The sequence below is a fragment of the Sus scrofa genome, chromosome 4 (assembly GCF_054392235.1).
Source record: "Sus scrofa isolate SSC_HxYL_T2T_F1_AM1 chromosome 4, Sscrofa_HxYL_maternal_Yorkshire_Landrace_v2.0, whole genome shotgun sequence".
NCBI classification, from domain to species: Eukaryota; Metazoa; Chordata; class Mammalia; order Artiodactyla; family Suidae; genus Sus; species Sus scrofa.
Window position 1 is genome coordinate 22,596,286 of NC_139386.1, and position 14,886 is coordinate 22,611,171.

General features: G+C 36.6%; 1 long non-coding RNA gene across 2 annotated transcripts in view; it reads left to right on the top strand.

The window, feature by feature from the left end:
• Positions 1 to 11,362: 11,362 nt before the first annotated feature.
• The window catches only part of LOC102157842 (uncharacterized), a 70,791-nt gene continuing 67,267 nt past the window's right edge, over positions 11,363 to 14,886 (top strand). For both annotated transcript variants that reach the window (XR_014843478.1, XR_002343143.2), the window contains exons 1-2: positions 11,363 to 11,601; positions 11,813 to 11,937. This is a non-coding gene — a long non-coding RNA (uncharacterized LOC102157842). The remainder of the gene's footprint in view (positions 11,602 to 11,812; positions 11,938 to 14,886) is intronic.

Here is a 14,886-nt window from a genome sequence, read left to right on the forward strand (position 1 = left end):
TTTACCACTCAGGTAATATAAATTATTGCCTCTCCTGTAATTTGACTCTGAATATATTCATCATTTCCCATCTGCCGACAGAGACCAAATGTCAAGTATTAAAAAATAATAATTGTTGAAGTAGTGTAGTTTCAATTTTGCCTACCTAGGTAATGATTTTTCATATATTTTAATACATCACTAATGAAATTTTTGTTTAAAGTCCCACAGTTCATCTGCTTATTTAAAGGAGAGGCTAGGAAGCAACTACTTAAAAACATCTTTCTTTTTGTAACCCCTTCATATGTTATCAATCAAATCAAGCATAAAATTTAAAAACATTAGAGTATAATCTCTCTCATATAGTGTATTTTCAAGAAAGGACTTATGTATTTTTTCTTGATTTGTAGATGTTAAACTTTGATCCATCAGAAAAAAATATAAATCTTTTAACTTCAATGAGAGATGGATAATATTCATAAATAATATTTTCAATATTTACTATTTTGTGCTGTAAGTAAATTTTCAAAGTAATTATTTTAACAAAACAACTTATTCTTAGATGTTAATGTCTCTGTTAAATTATTCTCTATTTAAAAAAAAAAATTCCACATTTGCCAGGCACTGTATACATCCTCAGTATTTGGGACATTTTCACAAACTTCTGTTTTTATTTATAAAACATTTGTTCATAACAGTGTAATTAGAAGCATATACACTGGAGTCTTTCTTTTAAAACTCTTTCCTTTTTAAAATTTTTCCAGAACAGAGAAGACTTTCCGTCACCTCTCTCTTTAAACTGGACAATTTAAAGGACTCTTTTCGATGTGATCTGTATTAATTATCCCACAGAAAGATATGTGAGTTCCTTTTATTTGCCAACTAGATGGAGCGGGCTTTTTCATGCCGTTTTTCACATCTCACAGTCAGTAACCTTGTAGAGAAACATCCAGGCCTCTGAAGCTGCCATTGAGGTGGTTTCATTTTTAATCTGCCGCAAGCCTCTTCTGCAGCGTGTCCCAGTGTTTTTATTTAGATCAAAACAATAATGCATATTATTGTGTAAAAGAGTGTATCATGTGATCAACAAGTTCTCCAGTTTTACCAAAAATCTAAGGCAAATATAGGCAAAAAAATATATGGGTTTCTAAAGGTCATTTGTATATGTGTGTTTTGATGTCACCTCTAATTTTATAGATATAACACTGAAATCCCCATTTTCCTTCCCAGTCTTGCCCTCATCCTAACTTCACAGTTTCTACTGCTACTTCCGACATTCTCAATTTTCAAGGTATAAACTGGGCCATCAACTTTGATTCAAAAGTCTGATTTTTCCCATGTCTAGATGGTCTCTCTATATCTTTTGATTGTATTTTTGCTTTGCTTTCTGACTTGACACACCCACTGCTATCCAGGCACTGCCAATGTCAAATATGCACCTTGTCAATATCTTCCTATCACTTGCTCTGCCTGTAGTTTATTCCTCACCCAACTCTAGTCCTTTCCACCAATCAAATTCTTGCAAAGCTATCTAATGCATCTTTCTAAAACATCACTGTCCAGCTTCTCCTCTCTTGTTCATTGCCTTTCAGTAATAGTTTCAACCTCAAACCCATGGGCTACATCCCTCTTCTGACTTTATTTCATACTTTACTTTCTTGCATAATCTTTTTTTTTCTTTTGTCTTTTGATGGCCGCACCTGTGGCATATGGGGGTTCCCAGGTTAGGGGTCCGATCGGAGCTACAGCTGCTGGCCTACGCCAGAGCCACAGCCACAGCCACACCAGATCTGAGCCGCGTCTACAACCTATAGTACAGCTCATGGCAATGCTGGATCCTTAACCCACTGAGCAAGGCCAGGGATCGAACCAGCAACATCATGGTCCCTAGTTGGATTCGTTTCCGCTGCACCATGATGGGAACTCCTTGAATAATCTTAATATTAGCACAAATTGTCTTAATCTGTTTGGACGAGTATAAAAAAATACCATAGACCAATGGTTTGTGAACAACAGACATTTAATACTAGAGCTGTGAATTCCAAAATCATGGCATTAGGAGGTTCAGTTTCTGGTGAGGACCCACTTCCTTAGATGGCCTTTTTGCTATGACCTCACATGTTAGGAGGGCTAAGGGAGTTTGATTGAGCCTCTTTTATAAGGGCACTAATCCCATCCATGATTCATGACCTAATCTCCTCCCCAAAATTCCATGTTGTAATATAATCACCTTGATAATTTAGGATTTCAACATGTGAATACTTCAACATGTGAAGTATTCAGTCTGCCATATACCATGTTAAGTGCTTTAGCTACTTAATTTAATTTGATCCTTATAACAACCAGGAAGTAGATATTATTATTTCCATTTTTTACACAAGGAAGACACTCAGGTAGATATGAATAGCTCACACAAGGTTACATGGTCATAGAGATAGAATTTATACCCAGGGCTTAACCTACATGGCATGCAGAAGTTCCTGGACCAGGAATTAAACCTGAGCCACAGCAGTAACCTGAGCCACAGCAGTAACAATGTGGAGTCCTTAACCACTAGGCTACCAGGGAATTCCTTAACTCCTCCCATTTTTTTTTTTTTTTTTTTTTTTTTTTTCCTTAGCATGAAGTGGCTTGATGTGGAATCTCAGTTCCCAGATCAGGGACTGAACCTGGGCTACAGTGGTGAAGGTGCAGAGTTCTAACCTATCAACCAACAGCGAACTCCCCTTAAGCTATTTTCTTAACCACTGTTTTACAATGCCTCCTAAACACCTTTGCCTTCAACCAAACTATTCTGTTTTCTTAAATATGCCTTGAAGTTTTTTTACCACTGTCCCTTTTTTCTCTCACACCATTGTACTTGGAATGCCATTCCTTTTGCCCATTGAAATGTCATCTATTTTTCAGATCCCATCACAAACTTCATTTCCTTTTTAAAGTCTAATTTAACCATCCTATTCTAAAGGTGCTTATATCCAATGAAATTCCTGGACACATTAAGTAGTAATTTTCTAATTGGTTCTCTATTGCCCTATGGCAGATTTATTGTTGTTTCATGCTAGTTATTAATACTTTTGGTTTGAATTTATTTTTTGCATGCTCTTATGTTGCAGTATTTATCCAGCCATTTCATCAGAGCTTGGTCTCCCTATAGTTTCTTGCACACAGGAAGAGATAAATAAATATTTGATGATTGGATTGTTTAAGAAATTCAGTCAGATTGTTTGCCCAAATTGGTTGATTCAACTGCACTGATCAGCTCATCCATGGTGATAAAGTCAGCTATTTATGCAAACAATGCCATGACCTTGATATATTGTGACTTCAGATGTAATTTAAACATTCTTCCAACAGAAAAATTATGCTGGGAACTAAAATCTAGGGCACAAATATGAATTCTAAAATTCATAGTTTTATGGTAATATCAGGTTCATTACATGTCAATGAGAGTAAAACTATGTTTAGAAAAAAGGTTGCAGAAAATCAGTGCAAAGAAAGTCAACAATGTTAAAAAATACTTGATCAAAGAGTAATCTTCTCTGTATTGCTCCCAGACTGCATTTAATATGTAATGTACACTAAATTTAAATTGCAAGAAGAACAATGATGAACCCCCCTGACTTCGCCCCAACATACTCAGCTATTAAATCCCTATTTCACCCTCAGATTCCTTATAGATTTTGAGTCCAACCTCTTTCCCACTGGAGAAAATTTCTTACCATGTTATGATCCTGTCATACTATCATTCAGCTTGTGTTTGAATACCTTCAGTAATAGGAAACTCAGTACGTTTGATTTAATCCAGCCATTGTTGGGCATTTATAATTGTTACAGTTCTTCCCGATAGCAAGCCTCAACCTTCCTGATAGCAAGTCCTCTCTATAATATTGCCCCATTCTCCCTTATTCTGAACAATGCTGTTTTATATTATATCAGATAAAATAAACCTCTGTTTTTTTTTTCCCCAGTGCAACTTTTCTATTTGAGGAAGGCTACTCTGTCTCTTCTAATTTCCACCTCACATCTCCCCTCCCTTCAGGGCAAAAATCTCTAGTTCTTTCAGCCAGTAATTTGACTTAGTTTCCAGATGTTTCACCATTCTGGCTTTTCTCCTCTGGACATTCTCCTCCATCCTGAGAATACAATAAGCCAGATGTGGCCTGAGAAGGGCAGAAAACCCCGAAACTATCATTTTTTTTTTTTTTTTTTTGCTTTAGAAATGCTGTTTCTGTCATTGCAGCCTAAGTTTGCATTAGCTTTTAAAACAGTAGCATTATACTCATGGCTTTTATTGAACTTGTGGTCTGAAGCCCCAGGCCTTTTATTTTTCCCTAGGAAGTGTAGTCAAGCCATGTATTTCTCTTCCTGTCCTTCTGTAATTGATTTTTTAAAACGACATGTAAAGGATTTTCCTTTTTGCTTTTTTGCCTTTTATCATGTTGGTCCCCAGAAGTGCGTGGTGGGACAACTGAGAGAAAACCACAAGATTCTTGGCTGCTCTAGATGCTGAGAATCTGGAATAGCTCTAATGAATTACAATAGGAGTTCCACTCAATAAACCCCAGACCCTATGGATATTAAAAACATGAAAACAAGCAAACCAAAAAGAAATCTTCCTAAGCCTCTTGTTGGTGGGAGCTGCATTTTACCCTCAGTAATACTAAAATGGGAAGATGAGGAGGGAAAATACCTAAATCCCCAGAAACTGAGCCTTTCTACTGGGACACTGCTTTTCCGTCCCTGAAACTTCCTACCTTCATGCAGTTAGGAGACCCAGTAGATGAGATATATTTAAAATACGCAGAGTTTCGTCTTTTCTGAGCCAATTAGCACATGTTCAGCAGCTTTCCCTTGCTTCCCTTAGCACATAAATTACCTTTTGTCTTCAAACCCTCTGGAACATCAGCAACTTTGAACTACTTGATGTTTCTGAAGCTCCTTGTCTCCAAGAAACAATGCTCTCTCCAGTGGAAAATAGGGGGAAAACAAATCTCTTTTCCAAATGTCCAGATCATTGATAAAAGTCATCTTTCCCCAGGAATTATGTGAAGTTCCATATGCACAACACCTTATTCTTTTCTCTACATTTTCCTTTCTTTAGTTTATCTTTTTTTGTTTTGTTTTGTTTTGCTTTGCTCATTCCTGCATCCTTTTCTGGAAGCTCTCACTCAGATGATGAGACCTGTCTAGGATGGAAATGCCAGGAAGGTATAGGGGCTTTCCTCCAAATCCAGCCATGAGCAAGTTTATTGGATCGAAGGGGGTTGCAGGGGGTGCACATTCAAGTTCCCTTGCTGCTGGGCAAGACGACCTCTGTAGAACAATTTTGGCTCCAGAGCTCCCCATGCAGTCAGATGACTAGACTTCTTTTACCATCCCAGCCCATCCTTAGCTGTTCTCCCGAGGGGTGCTCCCGCTTTAAATCATTTGCGTGATACTCCCTATCTTAGCCTCTGCTTCTTGGTCAACAACCTGAGGCAAGGATCTGGTTGGGATTTGTAGAACTTCTTTAAAAAGTAAACACTGGAAAACAGACTGCATTTAATTCAACAAACATTTATAGAGGATGATCTGTAAGGCTGAATTTCTTCATTAGACTAGAAGCTTGTTGAGGGCAGAGATGAGGATTAATTAACTTTTCCCCCCTTTCTCTATGACTAGTTTTTTATTGAGGTATGTTGACGGACAACATTACATAAGTTGCAGGTGTACAGTATAGTGTTTCACAATTTTAAAAGGTTATACCCCATTTATAGTTATTATAAAATATTGGCTGTATTCCCTGTGTTGTACAATATACCCTCGTAGCCTATACATAATAGTTTTATATGTAATAGTTTGTACCACTTAATTCTCTACCCCTTTATTGCCCATCTCCTCTCTCTCCCCACTGATAATCGCTAGTTTGTTCTCTGTATCTGTGAGTTTATTTCTTTTTTGTTATATTCATTAGTTTGTTGTATTTTTTAGATTCCATAGATATCACACAGTATTTGTTTTTTTTTCTGTCTGACTTATTTCACTTAGTTTAATTCCCTCCAATTCATTCATGTTGTTCCAAAGGGAAAAATTTCATTCTTTTTATGGCTGGGTAGTATTCCATTATGTGTGTGCGTCACATCTTCTTTATCCATTTTCTAGACAGGTTGTTTCCATATCTTGACAATTTTAAGTAATGCTGCTGTGAACATTGGGGTGCAGGACTAATTGACTTTTTTCGACCCATGGCTAGCATTATGCCAGTCTCAACATATGTTCTGTTATGCAAGCACTGTGATAAATATGATGTAGCCCCAACAAAAATTAAGTTTGTAGTTTTAGTGGGAAGATAAATATGTCCCACCTCCTTAAAAAACAAGTTTGAATGTAGAAAATGCCTAAAAAGTATATTCATAGTGCTCTGGGGGTCCAGAGGATGGAAAGAATCATTTCAATTGTAGGTAAGATCCAGATCGGGAAAGATTCCATGAGGCTGAAAAAAGATGCATGCAACTTACAGGAAAAAATAGCCAGATATTGAGCTATGCCTTGTGCTAAGTCTTTTACATGCATTGTCTTTTAATATTTACAGAGTATCTATGGTGTAGACATTACTATTAGATCTGTTTTACCAAGGAGAATTTGAGACATGAAGTAATGTCTAAACCATCCCAGCTAAGATGTAATGGAGCCCAGATTTAAACCCATTCCTTTCAGAAAGGATATTGCAGGAAGGATGTGATAAACATAGATAAAGAATCAGAAAAGAAGTCTACCAATATGGGCTTGAGTAGATACAACAGGAAAAAAAAGCCTAGAAAGAGATATTAGGGTAAGCTTATAGGAGACTTGGAATACTATGCTAAGAAATTAGACTTTTCTGTAAACTGTGGGGAGCATCAGAGTTTAGTAGGAAAGTTGAATGCTAAAACATATGCCTAAAGAAAATTACTCCAAAAGAAGGAGAAGAAGATAAACAAGTGTTTTAGCTTCTTCAGAGGAATGTGAATATATTACCAAGTTTAAATGTATGTACTGTATTTATTTTCGTGGCTCTCTTCTCTCAAGGTTTTGCTGAATCTGATGCATCTAATATCTATCAATGATTTTGTTAGGAGACTTGATTTCCCACAATTTGATATTGTGACACATTCTTCTTTGACCTTATTATCTATGCTGCTGCTTTCTCTTTGCCCTCTTCTGAAAAACCCATGTGGCATCTATTCATTTATTTTGGTAACCAGTATAAAGCTCTCTTGAAAAATGCCAAATGAGTAATACATTGCATAACAGCAAACAAAACGTCCATAACAGCCTCTATGGAAGGCTCATTCCAAAAAACCTAACAATTGCCCCTAGTTTCTGACCTCAGTCTAGTCAGACTCCCCCAGACCTCTCACAACTCTGATTCTCTTCCTTCTTCCTCCTTCTTCCAACCTTTTAAAATTAGTGTTTTCTGAGTCCATAGCTTACTAGGATTTCTACAGTAGGGAAAGTTAGTCTTTCTGGGCTCTTTCTGTTTTCATTTGTTTGGGGTTTTTTGTTTTGTTTTGTTTTTCCTCCGTGAATTACCTAGAATCCAGGAGAAAAACACTGAAATAAGAAAGTAAAGAAAGTTCATGGAGTTCCCATTGTGGCACAGCGGAAGTGAATCCAACTAGGAACCATGAAGTTGTAGGTTCGATCCCAGGCCTCACCCAGTAGGTTAAGGATCCAGCATTGCCGTGAGCTGTGGTGTAGTTTGTAGATGAGGCTTGGATCCTGCGTTGCTGTGGCTGTGGTGTAGGCCGGCAGCTGTAGTCCCGATTTGACCCCTAGCCTGGGAACCTCCCTATGCCACGAGTGTGGCCCTAAAAAGCAAAAAAAATAAAAAAATAAAAATAAAAAATAAAAGTGAAGAAATTTCAAAAACTTGTAAAATTTTCATCTCTTCTCTCCTATATATACACTTAACAAACTTTCTGTCTCGCTCTTTTTGTCTCTATATCTGTCTCCTTCTCATGTATCTATATTCATTTTACAATAATTTTTGCAATATTTATAACCCACCACTCTTTCAGTCGGGTGGGCCCTGGTAATTAGGGAGATTTGCCTTTGCAGAAGGCACAGTTGCTATTGAACTTCACATGACCAAGAGTTGAATTTTTGCCTTGGTCTTGCCATAGGTGCAATCGCTTTGGACCCCTACATTCTTGAATTGCTTGATTTAGAATTTAAATGCTACTGTTAATTCAAAGGGAACTAAAAACATCCCAAGTAAGACTTCATGCTTGCCATCAATACCTTGAAAGGAGATAGATGCTTCCCTTTTCCAAGTATGGGAATGACTCATACTACATCTCAGAGGGTTGTCAGATTGTCAATAAACACGATAAGACTTTCTATTTTCCCAGCTCAGAAGACATAAAAAATTGTGATGGGGCAGCAGCCATTCCTATTTCTATGATGAGCAGGCCTATAGTAGATTTGTATTAATTTTGTATGCCTTGCATTATTTAGCCAGTCACTGATGCTTCTGTCATGTAGTAAATCCAGAAAATTACTATTTGCTGAAATTTTTCACTGCTTCAGTTTATGCAGAGATGTAAGACAGTTTTCTGAGCCTGGGGTATTTCTGATTACAAGAGAGAGAATATGGCTGTAATTGATTTCAAGTCCTTGGTCACTTTTCTAACCTGGAATTCTTTTTCCCAATTTTTTCACTTAATGCATTGGCTCAACTTTATAAGTCAGGAAAATAAAGCAACAATGATCATTCACTTCATATACAGAGAAGTGGGGGTCTGTTGATCCAAATGGTCTCTTCAAGCTTTAAAAGTAAGATCTTGGAAGACAGTGCAAATAATCTTTATGCCTGGAATTGAGAATGCTGTTAGTTGTTGCCTCATGACCCTAGATCTTATTATTAATTTGCCTCATGGATTAGAAAAAGCTACACAGACAGATTTTCCTTGCGTTGTTGCTTTAGAACTAAATCGACCTGAAAAATAATTTTATTGATTCGGACAACTGTCCTTTAACTGCATTAAGCTAACTCTAATCTACATACAGTTCATTTTGTAGCAGACCAGAATAAGCAAAACTCAGTACCTTTGGTATTTTTCTTCTTTGTAATTCCCAGAGTACATTAATAATACGTTTGCTTCATTATGACCACACCATCTAGGTTGACCATACAGTCTAAGTTTACCGGTAGGGTTGCCAAAGGAAATGCAAGATGCCCAGTTGAATTTAAACTTCAGAGAAACGATGAATAAATTTTAGTATAAGTGTATCCCTAAAGTTGCATGGGAGGAACTTAGACTAAAAAATTAGTCCTGTTTTATTTGAAATTCAAATTTAACTCATATGTGCTATAACTTTGATAAATATGACAGCCCTATTTATTGGGAGAGTTGTAATTTTCTGTAATTGTGTTCTTTTCCATAAATCCATTTCAATAGGTAGATATGTTTAGGTGTTATATAAGTTTTGATACAAATACATTAACAAATTAGGGAGAAATCTTACTTTAGACTACATATTCTAATTTGTGACTCTGAAAATATGGTCAGTCTAAAGCTCCTTTTCAAACACACAGACTCATTTTTGTCTCACATAACCTTGGCACATAGTAGGAGCTCAATCAACATTTCTTAAATAGAGTGCATAAATTACAAAATGATAAGCTGGCGCAGCAACAAAAGAGAGAGTGAGTGTGTGTGTGTGCCTGTGTCTTCTAGGAGCACAGTGCTAAAGCTTAGCTCCTACCTTCTTTTCACAGCGGACTCTTTCATTAGAGGGTGGTTCAAAGTCAGTCAAATGCTATATCTAAGAGTACGTCAATCCATATATGTGTTACCTAGATACTGCATCCTTTTTTTAGAGACTCTATTAAAAAAGGATGAGTTAGTAAAAATTCTTTGTACAGTCCATGTTGGTTTCCTCATACTCCTGTTACCAAATCTTCATTTCTAAAAAGTCAGGGAACTGCAACAATAACTCCTGTCCCCTACATTTTTTTTTCCTTTTCTTTTGTCTTTATTTAAAAGAATCTTTATACTCTTCCATTGAGAAGCTGAATCCATGGCCCCTCTCTTTGAACCTGTGCAAACCCCCATCAATAGAGTCTGACTGAAGGGAAAATTTGTGATTTTTCCATGAAAATATCATGCATTTCTACCTTACACTTTTGGGAATCTTGCTCTAGAACCCAGATTGGGATGAATTCTCCAGTAGTTTCCCCAAGAAAGTTTACACAGGAAGAAAATTCTTTTGACCTTTTTGCACATTTGAAATTGTTGTTTTTTAGTCTCTTGCTTGGTGGACTGACTGGCTGGCACATTTTAGATTGAACTTCATTTCATTAGGAATTTTTTATACATTGTTCCAATATATTTTATTTTCTAATATTGCTCTTGAGGAGGAAGATGCTAATCTGATTCCCTAGTTTGTGTAAGTGACCAGGTTTTTCATCTCTGGAAATGATCACAGCTTTTAAAAAATTTCTAATATTCTGAGACTTTATGGTGATGTGACTTTTTTTCTCATTTATTAGGCTGGATGTTCAGGAAGAGGGTTATGTCTTTTGGTTCTAAGAAATTTCCTTACATGCTTGCTTTGAAATTTTCCTCTTTCCCATTACCATCATTTTCCATTCTTATTTGAGCTCCTATTTGTTAGATATTGGATATTCTGGGTAAATCCTAATTAATTTTTCTTTGCTATTGTCCACTTTCTGTTTTATTGAGAGAGTTCTTGATTTAATTTTCTATTACATCTTCTATTGAATTACTAATTTCAGTGATCACATTTTTAAGTTTCAGCTATAATTTTTTCTACAATTGTATCTTGTGTATGCTATGATATTTTTTATTTCCTTGATGCAGCATTTTCTTTTTTCTCTTTTGAAGATCATCAATTACATGTTTTTGAGGTTTTCTTCGGGTCACTACAGCATTTGCTTCCCTCAAGAGGCTCATTTTTCTGTTCGTTTTGATGTTTGTGATAAATTTTCCTGGAATAGCTGATCTTCCTTGTCTATCCAATCAGATCTAAAATCAGGCACTTAAAGCCTAATTGATTAGTGCTGTGGACTTGTAGGGCAATCAGGTAGCCCACAACTTTTGAATTGGTTAGTTTTCTCTGGGGTAATTGGCTTTATTAGTAGGGGATCCTTCGGTGTTCTGTGAAGGGCTGTGTGACTACTGCTTTTATGAAACTGAAATCTTCCAGAAAATATTTTCACTTTTTTTCTTTGTCTTCAGTATTGAATTTAAATGACAGCCTTGTGGCTGGGCTAAAGAGGCTAGAGTTTCTCTGGTTCAGTTACCCTAGAGCAGTGGTTTTCAGCCATTAGCAGATAGCAGAATCACCTGGAAGGCTTGTTTAACCACAGATAAGTGGGCCTCACCTCCAAAGCTTCAGTAGGACTGGGGTGAGGTTGGAGACAACACAGTCCCAAAAAGCTGCAAGATGTGAGGCACCGGGGACTGCAGTTTGAGAACCACTGCTTTCGCGTGGAGGTGAGTGAGAAGTCTGTCACCGCATGGCATAACTTCTCGTGCTCTTAGACAGTCCCTCAGTTTTGCCATCTCCAACCTGACTTCTGATCTCAGTGATACCTACAGCCTCTAATTCCTGAGACCTTCTGGGCGTCTAGAGGTAAATAAGCAAAATTCTACTTTGGCCTAGCCTCCCTTCCCTCTCCCCACCTTCCCTGTGGGAATACTGGGTTGACTTGCCTGCTCTCAGACCTCTCTCCCCTCCCTCCCACCCATAATTTGTATCGTTATAGTCTTAGGATAAGGGTTACTAAGGCCTCATTTGCTTTGGTGGTGAAGGCTGACTCTCTTTTCTTTTCTCCTTATTTCAGGGTGTTATTTTGAGGGGAATAAGCAGAAAAACCATTTTACATCATTTTGATGGAGTGTTATTTTGAGTAGAGTAGCAAAGAAGCTTTCTTGTTCCCATCATATGAAACAGATGAGCAAAACCAAGGTATTTTTATTTTTGCTAGTTTTACCCTTAGAGGGTATTTTTTATAAGAACTGTATATATTATTGGGTAGCATCATTTGCAAACTGGAAATCCATGGTATCTAGTAACTTCCAGTTGATCAAAATACTGTAGACAGTTGACCAGAACAAAATATTTACAGTTGCCCCAAGAAAAGTTTGTACTTAAGAAACACATAGGAGTTCTGTTGTGGCTCAGTGGTAACGAACCCAACTAGGATCCACGAGTATGCAGGTTTGATCCCTGGCCTTGCTCAGTGGGTTAAGGATCCAGCATTGTGGTGAGCTGTGGTGTAGGTCACAGATGCAGCTCGAATCCTGAGTTGCTGTTGCTGTGGTGTAGGCTGGTAGCTACAGTTCCAATTCAGCCCCTAGCCTGGGAACTTCCATATGCTGCAAGTGTGGCCCTGAAAGGGAAAAAAAAAAAAAAAGAAAAAAAAAAAAACGAATGAGCTTACATTTTGCACTGAAAACTTACATTATTTGCAGCTGAAATAATGATTTTGCCCTTCTCATTCCTTACATCAATTTTTATTTAATTTGCCAGAATGTTATAATTTGGTGAATTCTCATTAACCTGAAATTTCAAAATGTGAAATGCTGTCATAAATATCTAGAGCTGTGTTATTTAATGGAGTTGCCACTAATAATATATGACTAATTAAATGTAAATGCATTGAAAATTCAGTTTTTTGGTCCCATTAGACATTTTTTGTTAGTTATACGTGGCTAGTGGCTACTGTAATGAACAGCTTGGATATGGATCATTTCCATCATTGTAGAAAGTTCTGCTAGACAGTACAAATATAAAGTCTCCTTTATTTACAAAAGGGGGAAAAAAAAGGAAAAGAAGGAATGACTTTGAATGAAAACATTCTTCTGTCATCTTACACATTTTACTCAGGAACTTTTGTTTGAAAATATCGTTGTCTTCAATATATGTCCACAACGTCAAATACCACATTTTTGGCTTGATAGTGGCAACGTGGGAGATGGAAATGATTTACTCCAAGATGCTGGGTGGATTTGTGTTAAATCATTCTCATGCTGTGAAGGTGGAGATATACTCTAGGGGCTGGAGGCTCACCTCCCACCTTGGCCCACCCTACCCACTTCCCTACCTGGTTAGTGTCCGGAGGAGATGTGTTGAAAGACTGAGCCACTGCAGGTGTGCTTTGTCAACTGGGATTTCAGCTCAGAGTTTCTCAGATCAACACAGTGTGTGGCTTATGTGCAAAGTGCCTGCTTTCAGCGGGGAAGTGTATGCATCTAGGCTGAATGGCTGGTTCCCAATCAGAGCAACACAGTCGTGGATTTTTGCCTGTATGTTTGTTGACCTTTGGATCCCAACTTAATTGTTTATTGATCAAATAAACATTAAGGGGCTATTTATTGGGTCCCAATGGGGAGCTGTGGCATCCCAGCCAAAGGATGATAAATGTTTGTATTTCTGTGCCTAATTTCTAAAATGTTAAAAAGAAAGAAGTATACTTGTCAATGAAAATGAAATATTTCTAATAATCATTTGCCCAATTAAAAAATATGTACATGGAAACAAAACTGCTTTATTTCAATATCACAAAAAATACTATTTAGAACTGAATAGAGGGGAAACATAGAAATAAGATTATATAGGTAGATAATAAGAAGTCTTGATTTAGGTATAGATGCATAATTAATTAATTTTATTAATTACATGAGTTAATGACATGTAGGTGTCAGATACATTTTTTTTCTTTTCAATTGCTTAGAAAGATGATCCCAGATCCTTCTCAAAATTGCTATAGGTTTTTTTTTTTTTTTTAAGCTATGGAAACAATCTAGCTGCCCAAATTATGCTCCATATTGTTGGATTTGTTGCAAAACTGGTTATCTTTCCCTGGATTTGTGGATACCTGGCCTTAACTCTAAGGCAAGGTTAGGTGTTACTGTGATGAGTCTTTGCTAGGAATGGGTAGAAGAAACAGCTTTGCTGTTGAATGTCTCTAAGGCGATGTTTCCTCCTCTGATCCCCATTTGCCAGTAGACACGCTTTTCAGTGACTAGCATGATCAGACTGCTTAGATTTAGGGAAACACAAGCAAACTCGACTCATTCGCAATCAATTGGTATGTTGTAATTGTAGGTGCAGATAAACTACCAATCAGCAAGGTCAATAAATATCATAGTAGAATTACCTCTATATTTTAGGATTTATGTTTTTTTTTTTTGTTTCTCAGGCCTATAGTAGGCAAATAACAACAACATAACAGGTGTAATAGCAATAATGATCAGTATTGTATACTTGATATGTACTTGATCATTATTGTATATATACTTGATATATACAAATATATAGTATACTTGATATATATCATTATTGTATGCTTGATATATATATATGCTATTAAGTATAATGACAATAATGGTCATTATTGTATACTTGATATATACAATGTCAGATGCTATATACATAATGTATTAATTTTGCTTAAAACTTCCATAGAATTCTATGGAATAAAGATTATTACAACCACTTTATAGAAAGAAAATTAACACTTGTTTTTAGCAGCTTGCCCAGTGTCCCAGCTAGTAGGTGCTTGTGTCTAAAATCCAACCCCTTTCTGAATCACTTTTTTGAATCACTATGTCAGACATTTAAGTATAACAAATAGAATAGAATTTAGGGTCAGGATTATGGAGCTTGAAACACTGTTTGAGTTAGGAGTTAAGTTTAAACAAAATCCTTTTTTAAATTCTCAAGAAAAATAATTTTCTAGGAAGTACAGTGAATCTCTGATGTGTCTCAATTACCTGGTATAATATAGACTATGTAATGTGTGTTAGTTGAATATTTGTTGGATTAGTAATTTAAATGATTTAGGGTTATTATATAACCTCACTTGGGGTATTCTGGGAGGTCTATAAGTTTATGTACAGCTATTTTAATTTG